The 22,134-nt window shown below is 49.0% G+C and overlaps 1 long non-coding RNA gene and 2 other non-coding genes across 10 annotated transcripts in view; all 3 read left to right on the top strand.

Moving 5' to 3' along the window:
* Nucleotides 1–1,065: 1,065 nt before the first annotated feature.
* The window catches only part of LOC144378889 (uncharacterized), an 83,113-nt gene continuing 62,044 nt past the window's right edge, over nucleotides 1,066–22,134 (top strand). For 5 of the 8 annotated variants that reach the window (XR_013440832.1, XR_013440831.1, XR_013440835.1 and 2 more), the window contains exons 1-7: nucleotides 1,066–1,212; nucleotides 3,411–3,568; nucleotides 4,728–4,824; nucleotides 11,943–12,008; nucleotides 12,776–12,847; nucleotides 15,684–15,755; nucleotides 18,879–18,969. This is a non-coding gene — a long non-coding RNA (uncharacterized LOC144378889). Of the gene's footprint in view, nucleotides 1,213–3,410; nucleotides 3,569–4,727; nucleotides 4,825–11,942; nucleotides 12,009–12,775; nucleotides 12,848–15,683; nucleotides 15,756–18,878; nucleotides 18,980–20,857; nucleotides 21,995–22,134 lie in introns of those variants that run through there. The other 3 variants (XR_013440839.1, XR_013440838.1, XR_013440834.1) reach the window with 2 other exon arrangements.
* On the top strand, nucleotides 3,667–3,743 carry LOC118537278 (small nucleolar RNA SNORD112). Its single transcript, XR_004918038.1, has one exon. It is a non-coding gene; the product is annotated as a small nucleolar RNA SNORD112 (small nucleolar RNA).
* LOC118537323 (small nucleolar RNA SNORD113/SNORD114 family) lies at nucleotides 21,827–21,898 on the top strand. The gene has a single exon (XR_004918078.1). It is a non-coding gene; the product is annotated as a small nucleolar RNA SNORD113/SNORD114 family (small nucleolar RNA).

Here is a 22,134-nt window from a genome sequence, read left to right on the forward strand (position 1 = left end):
GGACGTCAGCGTGGGACCTCCACCCCAGTCTTACCTCTGATGCAAGCGTTCAGTGGTTCCGCTCCTGTCCCGCTGTCGGCTGGAATCTCGCTTCTTCCTACAAAGTGATTGGATACGTTTATTTCTGTAATTAGGAGAGTCCAGGCTTTGGGTCATGGGTGCACATTCCCCTGTCCCCCACGGCACACCCCACACCTCCTTCCCTGTTTCTGTCCCAGGGCTGAGTCACTTTGCCCCCTTTGGGTCCCTCCAGTTTGAGGACTGACTGCCAGACGCTGTTCTAAATCTTTGAATCCTTATGGCAACCATGAAGCTCTTGCTGTTATTGTCCCCATTTTTCAGAAGAGGAATCTGAGGCTCAGGGGCGAACCTCTAATCCTTAGCAGGCCTGACCTCATTCTCCCCCTGGCTCGGACGAAGGCGTGCCTCCTGCTGGCCTCGGGGACGGTGCACGACCCACCGAGGTCCGCAGTGGCACTCCCGTTCAGCTCTCCCCACGGACTCCGGAGCTTTCGGGAAGACCCCAGTTCTTGCCAGTCCCCCATTTCGCTCTCAGCAAGAGCAAGAGTCTGTGTGAGTCTGGGGTCTGGGCCCCTTGCTTGACCCCGAGTAAATCTTTTAGCTCCCTGAGCTTCAACTTCACAGGCAATTCTAAGTAAATCTTCCCAGGCTGGTGGTCCTTCCCTCACCCGGGGCCCCGTCCAGGGGGACCCCCGTGCTGTTTTGTCCCACCCCCTGGTGTCCGTGTGCATGTGCTACTCCTTGGTCCCACCCTCTGTTGGCACACAGTAGGGCTGCGGGCAGCAGGTGAGGCCTGAGAGGTGGGTTCTCAGAGGTGGATAGAACTCTGAGCGGTTTCCTTTCTGCCCTCCCAGGTGGCTGGAGGTGAGACTGTGCTTCCCGCCCCGCCCCCCACCCCCAGAAGGGAGCAGGTGCCTGGCCCAGGATCGAATCGAAAGGTCTGCGACTTGAATTTATTTTTTCTGAGTTGTAAATTTGGACAGCTTGTAAGTGTGTAGCCCCCTCAGGATGGAACTAACCTGCCCTCTTTATTTTGCAGCTGAGGCTCACTGCCCCCTGGATGGGCAGTGAGTCGTGGGTTCCAGAGGCCAGGGTGCGGACCCAGCCCCCGCCTCCCCGGCCCCCGGGATGGCACCCTTACCCAGAGGGGGGTGGATGCGGCCCTCCTAGGCTGACCTCACAGCAGACCAGGTGTGTACGCCCTGTCTTTACGCCACACAGGTTCTGGGGAGGTAGAGACCTTACACTGCATTAATATGGTAATATTATTAAAAATCCAGAATAATGCTGTTACTCTGTTATATGTAATCAAGGGAGGTGTTTAAGTCTCTGATCATGTACACAGGGGTACAACAAGTGGGACCTCTCTGGTGGGGGCTCAAAGGGGGCCCAAGGGGCCTGCTGGAGGGGGGGCAGAGAACACAGACTCCCCTGGGTGACTTTTGGTCAGATGACGGCCAGTCCCCCTCCCCTTCTGTAGGATGGAGACCGTCCTCTTTAGGCGTTGCCTTGATGCCTTAAATGAAATGAAATAGAAAATGCCTGGCACATGGTAGGTATTCAACACAGATAAAAACAATTCTTATTTGAGGCGGATCTGTCCCCTCCCTGTTTGAAAGCCCTTCTCATTTTTCTAGAACCCAGAGGGAGGACGAGGGGAGCAGAGACAGTCGGGGGTCAGTGTTGGGATCCAGAGAGCCTTTCCTTGAGTCAACTATATAACTTGGACTGGCGCTGCCTGGATTTATGAGGCCTTCCGTAGGAGTGAACGTCTTCATGTTGAATGACCCTGGCCCGGAGGTGGACGCAGGTGATGTCAGCCCGGATACTGCACTTTATTTTTCTTTATCCTACCATATTTCATATCTGAAAAACTATGACAAATACTTTAAAGTATTCACCAGGACCAAACCCAGGCCAAAATAAAATGCTATGTAATAAACAGCAGAGCCTCGTGTGCGGGAAAGGCGATTAAGAGCTGGTCACACTCGCAGAGGGCTGGTTAACCTGTGCTCACATTTCTTCCGCACAAAGTCATGGTCAAAAATAGATCCCTGCCTGGCAGAGGGGAGGAAAGTTCTAGAAGGTCCCCGTCTGTGCTATCGAGAGGAGTTAGTTGATCTGTGCAGATGGCGGCCAGGGTGAAACCGGACGAGGGCTCACACTGATTTGGGTTGAACGTTGGCTTAGTTTGGTATTCTGGGGGTCTCAGAGCTTCAGCGTCTCCATCTTTAGGTGAGACTGAGATGGTTTCGCTGCGCGTTTAGCCCCGTGCCTGCTCAGGGATTCTGACAGCCTAGACAGCTGGGAGGGGGCCTGGGGAGTTGAGTCTGAAGCTCAGTGAGCAAGCAGGAGTTGAGGTGTCTTGGGGAGAGGGACACAGGGGGGCAAGCAAAGACCTGTGGGGTTGCTCCCCTTTGTCCTGGAACTGACAGGTCAGAAATACCCATGCCCTTGAGCCACACTCCCTCTTGATGAGACATGGGGGTGGGAAGATGGCACTGTGGGTTCTGCCCAGAAAGCTGCTGTCCGGGGATGCGGCGAGGCCCCGGCTGTTGGCCAGCCAGCCGCGTGCCTGTTGACTATGCATGGGAGCTGCGGGGCCACTGCTCCCGGAGGCCCGCGCGTCCCCTTCTCTGGGCCCAGATCCTGTGACGCTCTCCCGGAGTTCTCATTCCAGCTAGCTAATCCCCGAGAACACGGGCCAGGACATTCGCTTTTGGGGCTTCTTAAAGACCGAAGAGGGTGCATTGCAGACACCCCCGCCGGGGGGCTCTGGAGGGATTTGGGGCCTGGGGGCGGTAACATCGCAGCCGGCAGGCCCGCACCTGCTGGCCTCCTGTCACTGACACGCCGCTGGGAGGCCGGGGGCTCCGGCTTTAGAACATATAAAATGAAAAGAGGAATGATCTTTGGGATAAAATAAATCCCCCGTGTCTGCAGAACTTGTTTTGGGGATGTGTGCCCCATTCTGGGCCATCAGCCAAAATGCTCTTCCTTTTGTTTTTGTAAAAAAGGAAAACAAACCCCGCCACCCACCCCACAAACAAACAAATGAGAAAAACCAAAAAAAGAAAAAAAAAAAAAACCACACACAAAGTGTTTATTTTAATTATGCAAGGAATGCGCTGATAATTAATACACTCATTACTAAAAATCAAACACTGCAGATAAAAGCTAAAGCCATCTGCAAGCCCTCCCTCACTCCCAGCTCCCCCCACCCCCAGCACATTCACTGCTGTTACCAGTTTCAGGTGTGCAGTTCCAGATATTTCTCTGTGCATTTATGTATGTATATAAATAGACCTCTAAAATATATGATTTTGTTTATTTTTTACATAAGCTACATCACAGTGTACATTTTCTTCTGCTTATTTTTCTTCCCTCAGGAATCTGCCTGGAGATAATCAAGATCGACACCGTGCCTTATAACACACCTTAGTACCCTGTAATCTGAGCGCACTGGGGCTGATTTAACCCCCTCACCGCTGTCGCGAGAGCCCCAGGTCCTTACCCCGTGGGGACGGACACGGAGCGTGGGGCAGGTGTAAGTAATTTCTCAGGAGCGGGCTCACAAGTGTTTATGACATTATCACAAATGAATATATGGATGCATCAATTAGCAAAATAAAAGAGGGACATGCCTGGACCAATGATGACAAAGTGTTTATGAACAAAGGATCATGATTAATCCAGTTCTGCGCAAAATACTGAGGTCCATTAAAAGACAATAGGTCTCGGCTGCTTCATTCTTTTTAAGAGCTGTTTAATATTCCGGGGTATGTATGCACCCTTGTTGATTAGACCCTCTTCTATTGTTGAAAATCCCAGCTGTAAGTGTGCTGGGGGGGGCGGCGGTTGGAGAATGGGTCCAGATAGGAGCTCTGGTCAAAGTCCTGGTTATCTGGGTGGGGTGGAGGGGGGTCACAGGTTCATGGCTGCTTGTCATATTATTTAAGAAAATAAATAAAAATAAATACATAAGATAAAAGTGGACCTCGCCCAGATAAATGAGCATGTCACGAACTGAGGTTTTAATTCCTACGATTTTGTTCCACTGATGCCTGCTAAAAAGGACCTAAGCCGTTCCGTGTTTTGTTATTGCTAATGGTCCCGCAACGAGCATTTTTATAGCTTAATCTGTAAGCATGTCCCTGGCTGTTCCTTTATCCCAGCTTCTTGGAGGTGGGGTAGCTGGGTTAAATGGTTTGCAAAGTTTATTTTCATTGATCTTTCTAAAATGCCATTTTGACCTTGTCACTGTCTTGCTTTAAATCCTCCTCCTGACTTCCTGGAGCTTCTGGGATGAGGTCCAAGAGCCTTAGCCTGGCATGTAAGACCCTTCAGGGTCTGGCTGGAAGCTTCCCAGCCTCATTCCCGTCCCCCCCAACCCCACCGACCCCTTGACCTCTCTAGGCGCCCCGCGAGCTACCTGGTCCTGTCAGTGTGTGCCCTGCCTTTTACACTTGGGGGCTTCGGCCTGCCTTCCCAACCAGCTTCTCCTGAGCCTTTTAGACCAGGCTTTGAAATGTATGTCACGCTGAACTCCCCCCAACACCTCGTTCAAAAGTCCAACAAAGCACAGTCCCCATAAGTGCAATGCCTCATTGACATGTTTTCCTAGTTCGGGAGAATGTTTTGCATTTTTCTAGAATTCATGAAACCAGCCACATGTTAATCACCCCCTTTCCTTTGTCCCTTTCTAGTGCCCTGGGCTCCTGGGTCACCCGGATCTGCCTTCCCCTCAATGAAAAAGCCTCCTATTCTGCTCCTGAGGACTGAACCGTCTGCCCTGCGCACTGGGTGAGTACTCAGAATGCGTCAGACCACAAACACACGCCTGGAGTGGGGGGGCCTTCCCCCACCGCCCCCAACAGCTCTGCCGCTTCTGGGGTGCAACACCAGGTTCCCTCCATGCCTGCTGGCAGGACCCCAGAATCCATGAGTAGGGAGGGGGTGGTAGCATCTCAGGGTCAAGCGTGCTGGTGATGGGTTTGGGGGGCATAATTACGGCTTGGAAATGGTTGATTGCATCTTTTATGGCCTTCTCCTTGCCAGAGGGAAATGGGCCTGGTCCCAGAACATAAGAAGGAGGTAAGTCTTAGCATGTGACAGCAGAGCCACCAGCTGTGGTGATGGCAAGGGCTCTGGGGAGAAGACAGGCTGACAGTGGATGCTACCTTTGGGACAGTGTCATGTTCTAGAAGGAGCACAGGCTCCGGGGCAGAGGGACGACCATGCCAGGTCCACAATCACCCTGGGGGCAGAGGGCCTCACCTGCTTGTGGGAGGGACAGAAGTCACCTGACCTGCTCACGGTTTTGGTCTTTTTTTTTTTCTCTCCAGGGTGGGGGGGTGGGGGGCACCCCGAGAAGTTGGCCATCTTGAGAGCACAAACCTGGCTACAGAGCGGACATGAAGTATACGTCTTTGGCAAGCCAGGCCCTGAGAATTCCCGTGCCTCAGTTTCCTGATCAGAAAAGCATCTGCACACACCGAGTGAGAGTGAGAGTGAGACAAGAGCACAAATAAATCACCCCACACAGTAGCCAGTGGAAAACAGGAGCCTTCAGGGAGACCCACAGAGGAAAAAAAAAGCCCGAGAGTGTGAGCAGGAATGAAGACCCCCTCTCCCCTCGCCCCAGTGCAGACGCCCCCAAGGGAGACCCTGGCCTTTCTGTCAGCGCCCTGGCAGGGAAGGGGGCTGCCCCCGCCGGGTTTAATTGGGTTCTCCTGAAAAGTTTGGCAATAGTTTATTTTATTTTTTTATAAATATATATAAAATGTCAGACTGCTCTTCAGGCAGATTTTTTAGGCGTGTATTTTATGGACTTTGGCAAGGACGGCTCGGAAGGAACAGTGGTACAGTCTCCAGGGGTTAATAATTCCTGGAAAAACTTCTGGCTAAACCTGACTTCTCCTGAATTTCACAGAAAACGCTCCCTGGGCCGGGCCCAGCCTGAAGGAGGTTTTTGTGAGCCGAGGCAGCCTTACCTAGTGCAAGCATGGCTCGGCTGTTGCCTTTTACACAAAAGTGAACTTCCCCGGCCGCCGCGGGGCACAAAGACTCCTCTCTCCGCAAGGTTGGGTTTATTTACTCTGGAGCGGCTCGCCCTGGGGCTGGTTTTCTGCCTCTGTGTGTGGAGCTGCCCGCGCCCCTACCTTGTGGCCCCGCGCTTCATGCCGAAACCCCACTCCCCACTTCCTCACGCAGGGACGGGGGTGGGGGGGGTGGCAGGGGCCAGGGAGCTGGGCTCTGTTTGTGTCTGGAGCAGAGGAAGTATCCTGGGGAGGGGGATAGCGCCTCCTCCTCAGCAGGAGTCCCCTCCCCAGCCAGCTTGCCCATCAGGGGCTAAAGGGTTTGCTGCCCTGTGGCCTTTGGCTGGTTAGGGATTTTGGGTAGGTGACTTTTCAAATCCACACCAGCGCTGACCTGAGCTCTTTCCTGCACCACCAGCTACCCCTGACCAGAAACCTCTCTTTGCAAAATTTCTTATGTGCGTGGCTTCTGTTCCGCACCCCCGCATTGCCCCCCCACATAATGCTGCAGAGGCAGGAAGGCATATGCAAATACCACTTTACCAAACATTTGCAAATCGACACTTTCAAAGCAATCCTTTAATAGATTAAAAAAGAGCAGTGACTTAATAACAACAGAATCCCCAGGCTCCGAAAAGCAGTTTCCCTGAGGTCTCCCAGCAGCTCCCAAGCGGGGCAGCGGGGGCAGTCTGTCTGTCTGTCTGTCTGTGGGGAGCCAGCCTGCACTCTCCACCAGCAACACGATGCTGCCCCCCCACGGCGGGTCAGAGCAGCTGTCGGGACCCCGACAGTGCCCTGGCGGAATGGACTGTCAGGAGCAGGACAATTAGGCTTGCAGTGACAAGGGGCTCCATCCCCAGGTCCCCAGGTGCTTCTGCCCTCCCTGAATCTTACAATCCTACTGCCCCATGAAAGTGCGTCACTGCCTCGAGAGGGTGAGCTAGGGCAGCCTGGTCATTTCACAGACAAGGAAACTCGGGCTGGCCCCTCAGCCAGGCTGTCTCTCTCTCTCTCTCTCTCTCTCTCTCTCACACACACACACACACACACACACACACGTGTGCGCGCACTCCCTGAGCGCCTGCACTGGGAACAAAGACAAGAAAACTCCTTTAGAAACTGCAGAACAGAGCCTCGTCTAGCGGGGGTCCCCTGATAAAGGCCCCGTCCACCCAGAGTTCCTGGGAACTGAGCCCCCATGAATGGGCCTGGAGATCCAGCGCCCAGTGCAGCGTGGGCCGCATTCATCAACATGCAGGCCCCTGGGCCCCATCGCCGGGTGAGGGGCTTTCACGAGTCCCCAGAGCATCCAAGTCACGGTCCAGCAGCCCGCTGAATCTGTGGCTGCGGCCCAGCCTCCAGCAAAGGGCCCTGCTTTTCCCATGACCGGGCGGCCTCTCAACTCACCAGACCCCCCCACCGACTTCCCCCCCCGCAGGAAGGCTCCCCCCCACCCGCTGCACCAGCCTGTTGCCCCAGAGAGGACCCAGGCCAGCTTTTCTGGGCCTGGGAGCTGGGGCGGGCACTTAGCCACTCCAGGTGGCCCGGCCCTTGAGATGGGGAGTTGGCTGCAGGACAGCCCCCCACCTCCCCCGCGCTGGCCCCGAGCACTCACCCCCATTCTCTGCTCCTCTCCCTCACTGCCTCATTGTGACAGAAGCGCTCCACCAGCCATCTCCGTGCCTTTGCCATGCAGCTCAGGGCAAGGTACATGGGAAAAGTCTGCGCATCCTTGCTCTGACCCCAGACTGCCTCCTCCGCAGCCAGCCCCGCTTGGGACTTAGCTCTGTAGGAGCTTCTCAAAGGCCTAGACGTGCGGGCTGCCAGCCCGGGCAGGGAGCCGTGCTGCAGCCTCCCGGCCAAGTACCGGCCTGCCTCTCTCTGCTCGGATGCCTCCTGTAACAGGGAGCTCCCTCTCTCCCCGAGCAGCCCGCTCAGGGCTCGCACACAGAGCTGCTTTGCCGAGCCCTCCCCTGCTTTCTGCATCTGCCTCCGCGGCTCTGCTGCAGCCCCCTCGCCCCCTCTGCCCTCGGCTCTTCACAGACAGCAAGCTCACTTCAGTCCTCTCCTTTCCGTGCTGAGGAGCGAGCCCCCCACCCACCAAGGGATCAGATTTGGGGTTCCTGTCACCGTCCCGATCACAGCCGTCTACACCTGTCCCGGGGCGCCTCTGCCCCTGCTCGGTGGGGTCTGGGACTGAGCCCTTTGCCCTGCTGTTCTGCAGAGAGCCCAGGGGAGGGCGCGGGTCTCCCCTCCCAGATCCAGCTGCTCAGATCTCTCTGTTAAGCGGCGTCTGAGCCCTCCGTTTTTTATGGCCCCTCTGCTAGTTGCCAGGGAGAACGCTCTCTATGCAACCCCCTGCCTTTTCTGCAGGAGCCGCTGGCTGGCGGCTGGCCGGCCCTGGTCAAGCCTGCAGCAGCGGCAGTGGCAACGGCGGTAGGCGGCCGTGGTGGGGCTGGGGGGCTCCCGAGACAGACAACACCAGACCGGGCTGGACTCCCCGCTTCCTAGCTGTGAGACCACGCAATTCCCTTTACTTTTCAGAGCCTCTGTTTTTCCCTGTGCGATAGATACGAGAGGGGCTCCCTCCCCGTGAGATGAAATGAGATAAGAGTCGCCTAGCACACATCAGACACTTCATGAATGCTTATGGAGTAGACAGTGGGACCCAGGGAGGGAGGTGCACATGTAACAAGTGGCGCGCAAGAAAGAAGACAGTCTGGCCTTTCGCGACCCTGCCCCGAATACAAACGGGAACCTTGCCTGCCAGAGACCCCTCTGCCGGCTTAATCGTACAAATCAAGTCAGCCAGAGGCAGCCCCTGGCCTGTGAGCTCACAGTAGATGCAGCAGGCGGTAGAAACGCATGCGAGCCCACATCTGCATTTAATACAGCAAGAATTTGCCTTGTATGTAACAGCACGCGGGGCCCCGGGGTAAGGCATGAGAAACACTTAGCTCTGCCGCCGCCTGGAAGGGCTGGCTCAGGCAGGAGGTGGGGGGGTGCGTCTGGGAAAGAGAAACCCAGTGGGCTCTGGGCATCCCACAGACTGTGGGATCCGGGCATCCTCCCATGCACTCATTCTGCAAACCACTGCAGTGCACCTACCTTGTCAGGCCCAGACCCGAGTGGGAGGCTGGACCCCGAGCAGTGGCAGTCGGCTTCCTGTCCTGGAAGCTCAGTCTGGTGGGGGAGAGAGACAGGGAGTAAGTCAGTCACTGCACATCAAGTGATCCGGGTGGGGGACGGGGATGATGGCAGGTGAGATTTATGGAGGCCTGTCTCGGGGCCAAGCCCTGAGCTGGGCTGCCTGCATAGGACTCACCCCAGGAAAAACTCTGAGCACCAGCCTCATAATCCCCATTGGGTTGATAAGGAAACTGAGGCAGGGGATTGTGAAGTCGCAGACTCACCGTCTCTCAGCTGCTGTGAGGCCAGGCTGGGATGGAACCCCAGGCCGTCTGAAGCTCCCCACCACACCCTGCTGCTGAAGACTGCTCAGGAAGGCAGAGCCGAGTGCTGGGGGGGCGTGGGTGGGCAGGGGATGGATTGATTAGTTATAAGCACCTCCCAGCGGTGCTTGAGATCCCAGCTCCTCTGTGGCCCAATCCGTTTGAAGGGCAGATTCAAAATTAGGTGGTAGCACCTATGGGCAGAGGCTTATGAAAATGGCATTATTAACCTGACGTGGAGAGGGCCCTGCCCACCTCCAAGCAGATTGCAGATAGAGACGGAGGGGGCTGGGGCTTGTTTATGTGGACAGTGCGTGAGAGAGGATGGAGCACATTGGGGGGGGGCCCGCCAGGGCTTCTTCGTGGGGAGGACTGGCTTTGGAGGGGATGAGGGCTTGATGACTGAGAAAGGGGAACAGGAGATAGTCTTCAGGGCAGCCCCTCACCTCAGGGAGACGCTCTAAGCTGGAACCCGCTCTGGGAGGGAGGGTCTCCGGCCCCTTTTCTGACTGGCACAGGGACTGTGAGCCTCCCTGCTCCTCAGTTTCCCCAAATGTCACTGTAAGAAAAACCCCTGTCCCCACACCTTCCCTCCTGCTGCCACGGCTGTTACAATCTCCAGACACCTGTCTGCGTGTTGGAGCAGTATTCAACAGGAGAGCGCTGGTTCCGGGAGGGAGGGAGCGAGGAGGGCGCGATGTGGAACGGGGGAGGGAGGGAGGAGAACCGGCCCCCGACTCAGAGAGGCGGCTGAGCCAGGTCTGCAGCGGGTAGGACTTGGGCCACTTAAGATTTGTGCCAACTCACGGTGCAGTGGAATCAGACAGTCTGAATTCTTCAGACACCAGCCAAGGGTCTGTGGCGCCCCCAAGTGCCACAAGGGGGCCGCCTGGGCCGCATTTCTGAGCCCAGAAAGTGAGGAGGGGGACACCGTCAGTAGGGACCGGTTCTGTTGTTTTTGTAGTGGCGCTTTTAATTGCAGCATCGAGAGGGGGGCCGGGCCCTGTGCCCCGCTGGGGACAGCCGGGAGGGGTGGCAGGCTCTGGCTTGGGGTGGCTGCCGGCTGTGCCCCTCCCTCACTGAGGGCCCTGCTGCAATGCACCAGGCTGCGGGAGGGTCCCGGGGAACTGTCCTGGGGCCTGCTTTCCAGAATGGGAAGCAAAGGAGGAGGGAGGGAGGGAGCTTTTCCAGAGTGGCGAGGTGCCTGGGAAGCCCACCGCACAGAGAGTCTGGCAGCTGTAGAAGGGCCAGGGATCGGGGAGAGGAGGAGGTGGGTGGTTGTGGTCCACGGGGTCTGGGGAAATTGGCTGGACCTGGGGTGGAGTGTTAGTCAGTTTGCCGTGGTGATAAGACTGATGCAGAGGAGGGGGCTGAGTGTGTGTGGGGGGGGTAGGGGGTGGGTGAGGCAGGGGAGAAAGGGGCTGAGAACGCTGAGAGCAGCTTGGTGCACGGTTTTAGGGCAAAAGCACTAATTCTTTTCCTCCCCAAAAGGCAATTAAGAAAATAGCAAAAAATTAAAAAAATAAAAAAGGCATTTGAAAGCTAGACAGCTCAAGCCTTACCAGCCAAGCTGGTCTCAGGAAGGACTCATCAGGTGGGCAGCTCTGCCTTGGAGAAGGGAGGTGCCAGCAGGTCCTTTTAGAGCCAGTGAAAAGGTTGCAAGGGCCAGGACATCTTCGGGAGGAGGAAAGGGGCCAGGGAGGGGGCAGGAGGGCCAGGGAGGAACACGGGGGATCTGAGAGAGGCAGGAGGGCCAGGGAAGGGGCTGGAGGGCCTGGAGGGAACATGGGGGGTCTGAGGGAGGCAGGAGGGCCTCGGGGTGGCTGGTGGGCATCTCGTTCTGCAGCACCCTGTACCTTTGCCCTTTCTCCTTAATCCACCCAACTTAGAATGGCTTGCTCCTACCAGCCCTGGCCCCTTTCTTGTACCCTCTCCACTTGGAGGCATTCATTCCTATTAATCAGCTCCCTAATACCCCCCAACACTTTGTTTGGATGCTGGGCTCCTTTGCTTTTTTCAATGGCTTCCCCTCTCCTACCCCCTCACCTCCTGCACTTTATTTTTTACCTGTTGATCTTTAAAACCTGCAATTATGTAAAATTTGAAATAACACAAAAGTAGAGAAAATAATACATATTTTCAATCACAATTGACACGGTTTCCACATTGCAGCCACCCAGGTGCCACAGCTCTCAGCCCCTCTTGTTCTGTCTGAGCCTTGTACTGGAATCAAGCAAATTCCAGACACCATATTGTTTCCTCGGAGCATATTTCAAGGCCTATCTCTAAAAAAGAAGGACTCTTTTCTGTTTTAAAAACATAACCACAATGCCACTTGCACAGTTAAAAAATTAACAGTCTTTCCTTAATGTCATCCAACATCTATTCAGCATTCGAATATCCCCAATTGACTCATAAATTTCTTTTACAGTTGGCTTGTTCAAATCAGTGTCCAAATTCTTTCCTGCACTTTCAAGGGACACTGGGATGACAGCAGGTAAGTACAGATGCAGATTCAGGGGTCTGACTATATACCCTCACCTTAAGTGAGTAACCCATCCTCCCTCAGTAAACCTCAGTTTTCTTACTGAAAATGGGGCAACTGCTGAGTCTCTCCCAGGGTCACTTAGAGGCTCAGAGACAGTGCACGGGAAGCCCCCAGCCCTGTTTCTAATACATAATAGACATGCAGCAAACAGGAGGTGCTAGAATATTCTTTTTTTTCTGGAAACATTTAAAGGGGAGTTGGGCTGGGGTAGGCAAAACAGAACTGGCTATCATCCACAAAACAAAAGGCTCCTGGCAGTCCAGGCCCCCTGACTGATTAAGACAGTACATGAACTACATCTGAATGAGGGCGGTCTGCAGTCTGGGGACTGGGACCTCTGGCTGGCTCAGAACTGTGACCCCACAGCGGAACAACAGCCCAGGACCTACCAGGGACCCTGCTGGTTGCCGATCCACTAGATGGCACTCTCTGCTGTGAGTCTAGGAGGGACCACTACCCCAAACCACTCTGGCCACCACCCAGCCCCTGGGACCACATGGGGATGCACACTACTAAAACACTGCAGATAATTTCTAAAAAGCATTTCTCAATATGTCATGCAAGATGTACTGGTTTTCTCCCTGTATAAATCCTGGCCCAATTGCAGAAGCAGAGGGAGTGAACATTTAATGATAATTTGCTCATTCCATGCATTGGTATGTCCACTCTCTTTAAATCCTCACCCCAGCTATGACTCATTTCCCTTTATTTTACAGATGAGAGGACCCTGAGAAGTTAGTGACTTGTCCAAGATCAGCTAGGAAGCAGGACCCAGGATTGCAATCCAGGTTTGTCTGATTCCTGTGCATAATATGGAGAGGTGGAAGGATGGATGTTCAGTCAGCTGGATGAATGGATGCTTGCCTCAGTGAGGCACGAGCAGATGGAGGGATGGTGTGCTGGCTGATGCATGCTGGTGAGATGGGTGAATGAATTCAAGGGCAGAGGGTGGATAGATGGATGAGTGAGAGAGAAGAGTCAGTTTCTCACCAACATCAAAGGCTTACTTGGTCTCTGAAGAGATGTTTCCTGTGAGTGGAGCTTGCTGGAGAAGCTCCTGCCTTTTGTTCTGCCTCTGAGCAAACTGACTGGCTCAGGTGGCTCTGGGACAACAGGTGGGCTGCCAGCTCACAGGGACCAAGCCCCAGCTGTGGTGCTGGAGCTTCTCAGCAGCAACTCTCAGCCCCAGCAGTTTTCACACTGCACTGAGAAACAGCAGGCAGCCTCCTTCCCCTGGCTCTCCTGGATGACTAAGCCCTGAGCCCAACCGCATGCTCAGTCCTTTTGTAGCCACTTGGCATAATTTTATCTTCTTTAAATCATCACAATGACCCTCAGTGATAGCAATTACCACCCTCAATTAAGATACAAGAAAATTGAGGTTTAGGAATGCTAAGTGACTGGCCCCAAATCATGCAAGGATAAGTACGGAATCAGGATTTGAACCCGGGTCTGCTTTTTTCTTCCAAACTCATACCCGCTTCCCATTTCTTTTTCTCTAAGACTGTGTCTGAAAAAAAATTAAACCCTTGGGGTTAACCCATGTTAGACCCACCCTCCTGGTCTATCAGGGAGCTGGACCTCTTATCCCCCAGACTCTAAATTTATTTCTCAAGTAACACCTTCTCTAGTTTGTCCTATTTGTGACTATCACACATATAAGGGTCAACTATACCACTGACATCTTGTAGTGTAATTAATCAAGTCAAATTTCTGGTGGTTCCTATGATAACTGAATACTAAGGGAAGCAGATGTAAAAAATGACTCAGGAGCCTGAAGGAGTACAAGGCAAGGAGAGAGGGAATCAGACAGAGGGCTGAAGGGCAAATCAGCAAGCCTCCCTGAAGACCTGGCTTTCAGCAGCTATGTTTTGATAACCTGCGTATGGGCTAAGTCCTGTTACACACATCCCAGATGCTCAGGTTTAATTCCCAGGTCTGCCATTTACTAGTTTTGTGAGTATTTAACCTCTGTGCCTCAGTTTCCTCAGTTGTAATATGGGGACACCAACAGCACCTTAGTAATGGGTACTTGAAAATTAAATGAGTCAAACATTTAAAGAGTTTAAAACAATGTTTCTCATATGGTTAGCATTCAATAAATACTCCATTATAGTTAAAATTGTAATTGTCATAACTATTTTTATTGAGATGGTATTTAATATCTCTGATTGCTAAGAATCATTATCCACATTTTATAGATAGCTGAACAGGTGCTCAGAGAGGTGTATGAGTTTGCTTTTGGAGAGGGAGCCCATGAAATAGAAACACATATAAATTTAAGACTAGAAGATTTTAGCTCTAGTTAGGGAAATGAGAATTATACACACTAAATGGACAGGATCAATCTAATGAAATATTAAGTCTTGGAATAGGAATTTCCTGGCGTATTGAGAATTACAGAGAGGTTGAATGGGAGCTGAAAAGAAGCTGAGTAGATGAAGGGCAAGATGAACAATTAAGTTGTCTGGTTCAACTTCATGGCTTCTAGAAGCAGTGGGCAAGTTCCCCCAGTATTCTCATATATGTTCTTACCAAATTTCTTTCTCTGTCTATTTTTTATGTGTGGGGGGGGGAGGAGAAAATAATCACTTTATAAATATTTCTTTGTTTGCTCTTTTGAGTGTGGCCAGTTGGAACGAAGAATTGTTCCAAGGAGTCTTAGCTCATGTAGGGCATGAGGACTGGGTGACCTCCTCCCATTTCTGGGCAGGGTATTTGCAACTAAAGCCTCGGCAGAGTGTAGCTGCCTGGGGGGAGAGGGGAGTACTGGGTGGGGGAAGTACATTTGGATGCCCTCCTACCCCAGACAGGATATGGGCCTAGCATCTGTGCTGACTTGCTGGGCTGTGTTTTGTGCATGCTCCGATTTCAGCATGACCTGACACCGGCTCTGTGCAACTATATCCACTGCATCTTCTTTAAGAAAGGCAGTGTATTTACTCACCCAGGGCTATTAGTATATCCCGGAGATGCTCTGTGCTCCTGGGACTGCCTGTGTGGGAGGTCACACAAGCCCTCCCACTCACCCACACGCTCGTTCCCACACTCACCTTGGAGGCTGACAGTGGGGTGTCAGAGAGCAAGAACTGCCACAAAAATGAGGCAGTGGGGGTAAGTGGGTAAAACAGACTCTGGAGCTTAGCATCCTTCTTGCTGTGTGACCACTTATAAGTCACTTCACCTTTCTGAAGCTCAGTTTCCCCGCGTGTAAAATGGGACTAAGAATGTCTGCTCCAGTATCACCTTCTCAGGGAGGCTTTCTCGTGGTTGTTGGCTATTGCTCTCCCTTCTGCTTTATTTTTCTTCAGAGCTCTTATCACTGTGTCCTATCCCGCATATTGTACATACTTTCAATATTGTCTGTTCTGTCTCCACCCAAGGGATGTTAGCTCTCAGATTTTGTCTGTTCTGGTCGTTGCTGTATCCCAGGACCTAGACCAGTGCCTGGCACAAAATGTGGGCTCAGAACTTTTGGGGGGGGGAGAAAAACAGAGATACTGTTGAACTGTACCCACCCCAGAGGACTGTCAGTGCATATGCCGAGCAGGCAGCATGGTGCCTGGGGCAGTGTATGCATTCAATCAATACTGGCTAATTATGATTATTATGTCTAATTCGCAGGGCTGCTGTGAGGATCAAACAAGATAATGTATGCTAAAGCATGCCGTGACCACTACGTGCTGGGTGCAGGAGGTACAACATTAATGATCCTCTGATGCTTGGAGGGCACTTGCACTTAAACTTGATGCTTTTCACTTCCACACCACCTGGGAGGGAGGGCAGACTGGTGGATTATTGGCACCTGAGTCTCAGAGAGGGGACGGGCCTTGCCCAGGCCATGCAGTGTAATGAAGGCAAAGGCAGGAGCCTAGGTTCCCAGCCTGGTGGTCTTCCCGTGACTCCCTTAGGAAAGTCTCCCCAAGTGGATATATGTATGTATATATTACATTATACACACAGAATCATGACGTATGTATCTTTTAAAACTTAATCTATTTTTAATGTTTCATGTCTCAAGAGTTGTACCGTGGTCAGTGTGCTGGGCACCTACCAGGACAGTCTGGGAGGGTAGGGAGGAAACTGGCTATATTGTCAGTAAGGGTCAGAGTAGAGGCATTTGTCGTTTCTGGGAAACGATTTGATCATCAAGAATCTCCTGGCATAGACTCCCCCGAGGGCAGCCCCATTTCATGAAATGAATTTTAGTTTTCTAAAGCGCATCCCTTAGTTGGATTTCTATTTTCCAGGGCACTTGTTTAAGCTTTGATGCCGTGTCCAAAAAAGAACAGATCCCAACAATTTCCTGCCCGAGGCCCATCCTTCCCGAAACCCTCGGCTTGGCCTGAGCATCGAGATAATTCGTTTCTCTGATCAGACTGGGGGCTGTTTGGCCAGCGGGGTGGGCGGGTGGGCCGGGGAGGGGGTGGTGTGCAGGGTGGGAGCTGCTTGAGGAACTGTCGGTAGTTCACTGCACCCTCACGCTGGACCCACGAGGGTGCTGCTGTCCTCAGTCTACAAATCGCACAAGTCGGGGCACAAGACAGAGAGGCCAGGTCACGTCTCTGCAGTTACACAGCTCAGGAGTGCCTGCTGGGGTGGAACCTGGTCTGTCTGTCTGTCTAGCACCACAGCTCGGGCGCTGCCGCAGAGGGAAGAAAGATTTGGGTGAGGGCTCAGAGACAGGGTGGGGGTGGGAGACTTTACCTGCTTGCCGTTGGTGGGAAAATAGTGGCTAATTCTGCTTAGGGACTAGGGCTGCGACCATCTTACAGAGGGGGAAACAGGCACATAGAGGTTCGCTAACTTTCCTGAGGCTGCCCAGCTTGTCAGGGCTCGAGGCTGGCTCTGGGGGCAGGCAGTGTGGTGTTGGGCCCATGTGCTCTAACCATTGGGAGCGGTGTCTTATGGCTGTGAGCACGTAGGCAGGCAAAGTGAAGATGGCACACAGTTCTAGGATCTCCGTTTGAGTCCCTGTACCGTCCCCTGGCGGGTGTGCTCTTCAGTGAGTCACATGGATTCATGCTCCCCCTGACAGAGCCCTGCAGAGGCGCCGCAAGCCAGTGGCCCTTGGAAGATATTTGTAAAGAATCCACACGTGTGACTTTTGTATATATGTAATATATAAATCACATACGTGATTTATATATATATATAAAAGGGGAAGGAGAGGAGGGTATTCGGGAGATTTGGGAGCGACCATTGAAGGCAGAGGGCAGCAAGGGGCTAAGAGCGGGGGGAGTGGAGGTGGGGGCCACGCATGGTTGTTGTATAGGCTTTAAGAATCCGTAAACTAAGAGAGGGGCAACCCTGGGGCAACGGCCAGAAGTGACCTGAACCAAGGATCGTGATTAATTCTCCACAACCAAGGGCTATAAAGAGATCGGAGTGGTTTGTGGTTATTAATTTTATTATTAAAAAGAATAAAGAGTCAAGAAATAATGTAATAAAGGCCTTGAATACAGTCATTGTGAGAATGTGTTCTGGACAAAAGATTATGATTAATCCAGGTCTGCTAACCTGACATTAACAAACAAACAAGGTCTAGGCTATTTTCTTCCTTTTCATGGGGCTTTATGTTCCATAGAATGGGCACATGGGGGTTTTTCACAGGAGATGTAAGATCTTTGTGGGGAAGGCAACTCTAGATGGGTGTAGGTGGGGCTTAATGGGTTTTACTGAATAGTTAAAAATGAATGAATGCATAGATAAAATTAAAGAGGTCCAAGTATGGACCAGTGATGAGGATGTGTTTTTAAACAAGGGTTATGAGTAATCTGTTGTATCCAACTGTAGTTATTAAAAACAAAACAAAACAAACAGAAACAAAGCCCAATGAATTCAAGGTGTTGGGATGGTGAGTAGGAAGCATATCAACAGTTACACAGATGGTCATTGGTCTGGGGCTGGATGGTGGCTTTGAGTGTATTTGCTGTATAGTTAAATATGAATTAGATGAGTAACAAACTGAGGGTTGCTAGGGGGAGGCGGGGCTGTGGGGACAGGGTAATTGGGTGATGGGCATTAAGGATGGCATGTGATGATCATTGGGTGTAATACGCAACTGATAAATTATTTATTTTTTTTTCTGTGTCTCCTCATTCTTTTCTTTTTTTTTTTTGCAACTGATAAATTATTGAACACTACATGTGAAACTAATGATGTACTGTATGTTGGCTAATTGAATTTAAATGAAAAATTTAAAAAAATGAATTAGATGAGTAAATAAAATAAACGAAAGAATGAAAGAGGGCTGATAATGAAGCACCAAAGATAATGTTTTATGAATTATGGATTAAGATTAATACACTTATGTACAATTGTGGACCATTTAAAACCATAAAACAAAACAAAGCTCTTATCTCTGTGGATAAGAAGCATAATATAAGTGCTGATTGATATTTTTGTTCTGTGTTAGTGCTGATCTTATGTGTTTATTATATTTAAAAAAATAAGTAAAAACAGTAAAAGGGACATGTAGGAAACAATGATGTGATTATACCTGGAATCAAAGATTGTTATTACAACTCTGCATACCTGAGTCCATTAGGAAGAAGATCTGGGCTGGTTCCTTCGTGGGTAAGAAGCATAGAGACAGATGCTTAAAATGGCTGTTACTCTTGTTTTTGATTAGGTCATGCATGTTTATTATAATAAGATTATCAAGTGAAAAAATATGTACAATGAGAACTACACTTAGGCCAATGGTGAGAGTGTGTCATGAACCAAATTGTGATTCATCTTGAGCTGCTCATCCAACAGCCATTAAAGAATACCTGGTTGTTTCATCCTTTTTAATACGTGCCTTGTGTTCCACAGAATGGAGGCCCCAGGGTGGGTCTAATGACACTCTTGTTGATGAAGATCTTGGCTGTGAACTCTGTGGAAAATGAGCCATGGACCAACCAACGTGAGTGATGGTTAGTGTTACTGTTCTAAGGTTGGCTGGTTGGCTGATGGGTGTGTGTGTGTATGCATTATTAAACATGAACAGGCACAAATAAAATCAAAGATGGTCAAGCATAGACCAATGAGGAGACTGCGTCATGAACCAAGGTGATGAATCTCATCTGGCATAACTGTCACCAAGTTAAAAAATAATATAACTAGGTTGCTCTCTGTGTAGGAGATGAGCAAATAAAAACAATTACATTCATATATATTAATTGTATACATGTATATAACATGTATATCTCTTTATATAAATATAATTGTTACTTTTTCTTACTCTTGGGTTGAGTGGTGAGTTCCTGTTTATTGATTTATTAAAAATAAATGAATGTGTACATAAAATAAAAAAAGATTAAGCATGGACTAATGAAGACAAGATTTATGATTTATGATTACATAATCCTGCAAATTTGAAGGACATTAAAAAAATCTAAGCTATTTTATTTTAAAAGCATTTTACTATTAATTTATACACTATGGTTTATATAGGCACTTCTGCATTGATAAATTTGGGTGTTAACTTGGCAAAAGTGATGCTCAGAGAGACAGATAATGGTAGTTTTCTGTTTGTTGGGTAAGATTCATAGGTATTCTTTTACAATTTTTTGAAAGGAATAGATAAAATTAAAAAGGGCCAAGTGTAGACCAATGAGAGTAATGATTCATAAACTAAGGCCCATTATTTTAGTTCTACACAAGTGAAAGCCATTGAAAATGATCCAGGGTGTTCAGTTTTTAAACAGTTGCCTTCTGTTGCACAAAATGGACACACCATAGTTCATTTAATCATGCAATATTTATGAGGATGTTGAATCTTATTTGGACGGATAAGGTACGTAAAGAAAATGTAAGTAATAGTTCATGTTCTTAAATCTTTGCTGGGAAGTTGTTCAAGGGTGTTCATAACTAAGTAAATACATGAGTGAACAAATTAAGGAATAAAACAAGAGATGGCAAACATGGTCCTATGATGATAATATCTCATGGTCCCAGGATTAAGATTATTCTAATTCTGTACATCTAACTTCCATTTAAAAAAATGTATTGGTTAAGGAGTAGTCAATACTGTTGTTTTTGCATGATGGTGTGTTGGATGTTGATTTTAGTACTAAAAACAAATAAATAATTACATAAATGCATAAAATACAGGAAAGGCCAAAACATGGACTGGTGATGAGAAGGGCCCAATGATTACAGTTAATTCAGTTCTGCGCTTTTGACCTCTATCAAAATAATCTAGTCTGTTTCATTCCTTTTACCAGCTACTTTGTGTTTCACTGTGTATATATACATAGTTTATTTAAACAATTCTCCATGGATAAAGATCTAAGATGCTAATGCTGAGCAAGGAGCACAAAGGAAGAAAGATAATGTCAGTGTTCTTCCTGTAAGAGTAAGAGATTGAATTTATGGGTGCTCATTAAAACTTCTTTAGAAATGACCAAATCAAACAAGAATCAGCATGGACCAGTGATCAAGAACTATAATTAATCCTATTTAGCTTCGTTAGAAAAAGTTCTAGACTATTCCGTAGAGATAAAGAGTATTCATTAGTGTTGCCCAATAGGGTTTTCTGCAGTGATGGATGTGTTTTATATAATTTGTTCTGTCCAGTATGGTAGCCACTAGCTACGTGTGACTCTTGAGCACATGAAATGTGGCTAGTGTGTATGAGGAACTGAATTTTTAATTGATGTTTATTAAATTTGAAATTTAAATAGTCATATGTGACTAATGGCTCCTCTCTTAGTCAGTTGTGTTGGGTAGTTGGGTAATGGGAGTCTTTTGAATATTAAATATGAATAAATAATTATATAAATCAATAATACACAAATTAATAACAGAAGATTAGTTATAGGCTAGAGATGAGAGTGTCTCATGAAACAAAGATTATAATTAATTCAGTTCTGTACAACTGAGATTCACGAGCAAAAAAGTCTTAGGTTCATGGAGGAAAGACATAGGCTTATTAATTTATTTTATCAATTGTTTATATTACCTTGTCTGGGTGTTCCACAGTTTATGTGAACATTTCTCTAACATTGAAGATCTCTGTATCTTGGTGGGAGAAGATAAAAAATGTACTGTCCAAGTCATAGGTGGAGGGCTGAATAGTGGTTTTGTCAATATTCATTACATTATTATATTATTTACTTTAAAAATGAAAAATAAATAATAGTCCATGCATGGTACAAGGATAATAATGTAACATGGACTGAAGTTTGTAATTCATACGTCACCACAACTGCAGTCCATAAAACTTTATCCTAATGGAGGGGAGGAAGCATCCCTTTCATTAGGCCCTATTAAGCAAGGTCTTTTTTAAAAAAAGGTGAAAGAGGACTCTTCATTCATTTTACATTTGTTTAATATTTCATTTTATATTCCATCACTCTCGATTTACACATTCCACCATTGATAAAGATTTGGGTGACTAACAGGTTGATAGAGAAACACAAGTAAAGATTGTTGGTGAAAGGTTGGTGAGGTAAAATAAGATGTTCCTGGATTGTCTTTGTTATGTATTTGAAATTTGACCAAATTAAAGAAAGACTAAAATAAGAGGGCCACGCATGGTTATGAAGGGTGTGGGTTTGCATGAAGAATGATGGATCCGTATGCGCAACAGTGAGTACATTGTAGAAAGAGATCTAGTGTATTAGTTCTGGGAGAAATTAAACAAAAGACAGAAGTTAGTGATATTCTTTTACCTTTCTCCTGCTTTGTTGTGATTCATGAATATGATCAAATAATTTTTAGTCAATGAATGAATGAATGAACAAATGTATAAATGGATAAATAAACAGTCCCAAGCCTAGACCAATGATGAGTACCCTGGGGTGTCTGAACCGAGGATTTTGATTAAACCCTGTAACTCTGAGGTCCATCATAAAAACAAATCTCATTTCTTGTCTTGGCGGGACATGAATTGTCACAGAAGTTAGGAATACAGGCGTCTTGCTTGTGGCTTTGGTACATCTTAGGTATGGGTCCTTTTATTAGTGAATCCCTGTGTGAGTACATAAAGAAACATATCCCTGAATAATGACAATGAGGGCTAGGTATTTGCCAATTATGAGAGTATCTAATGAGAAATAAATTATTATTAAAACGTTTCTGAGGA

This window comes from Halichoerus grypus, chromosome 8, assembly GCF_964656455.1.
Source record: "Halichoerus grypus chromosome 8, mHalGry1.hap1.1, whole genome shotgun sequence".
In the NCBI taxonomy this organism is placed as follows: domain Eukaryota; kingdom Metazoa; phylum Chordata; class Mammalia; order Carnivora; family Phocidae; genus Halichoerus; species Halichoerus grypus.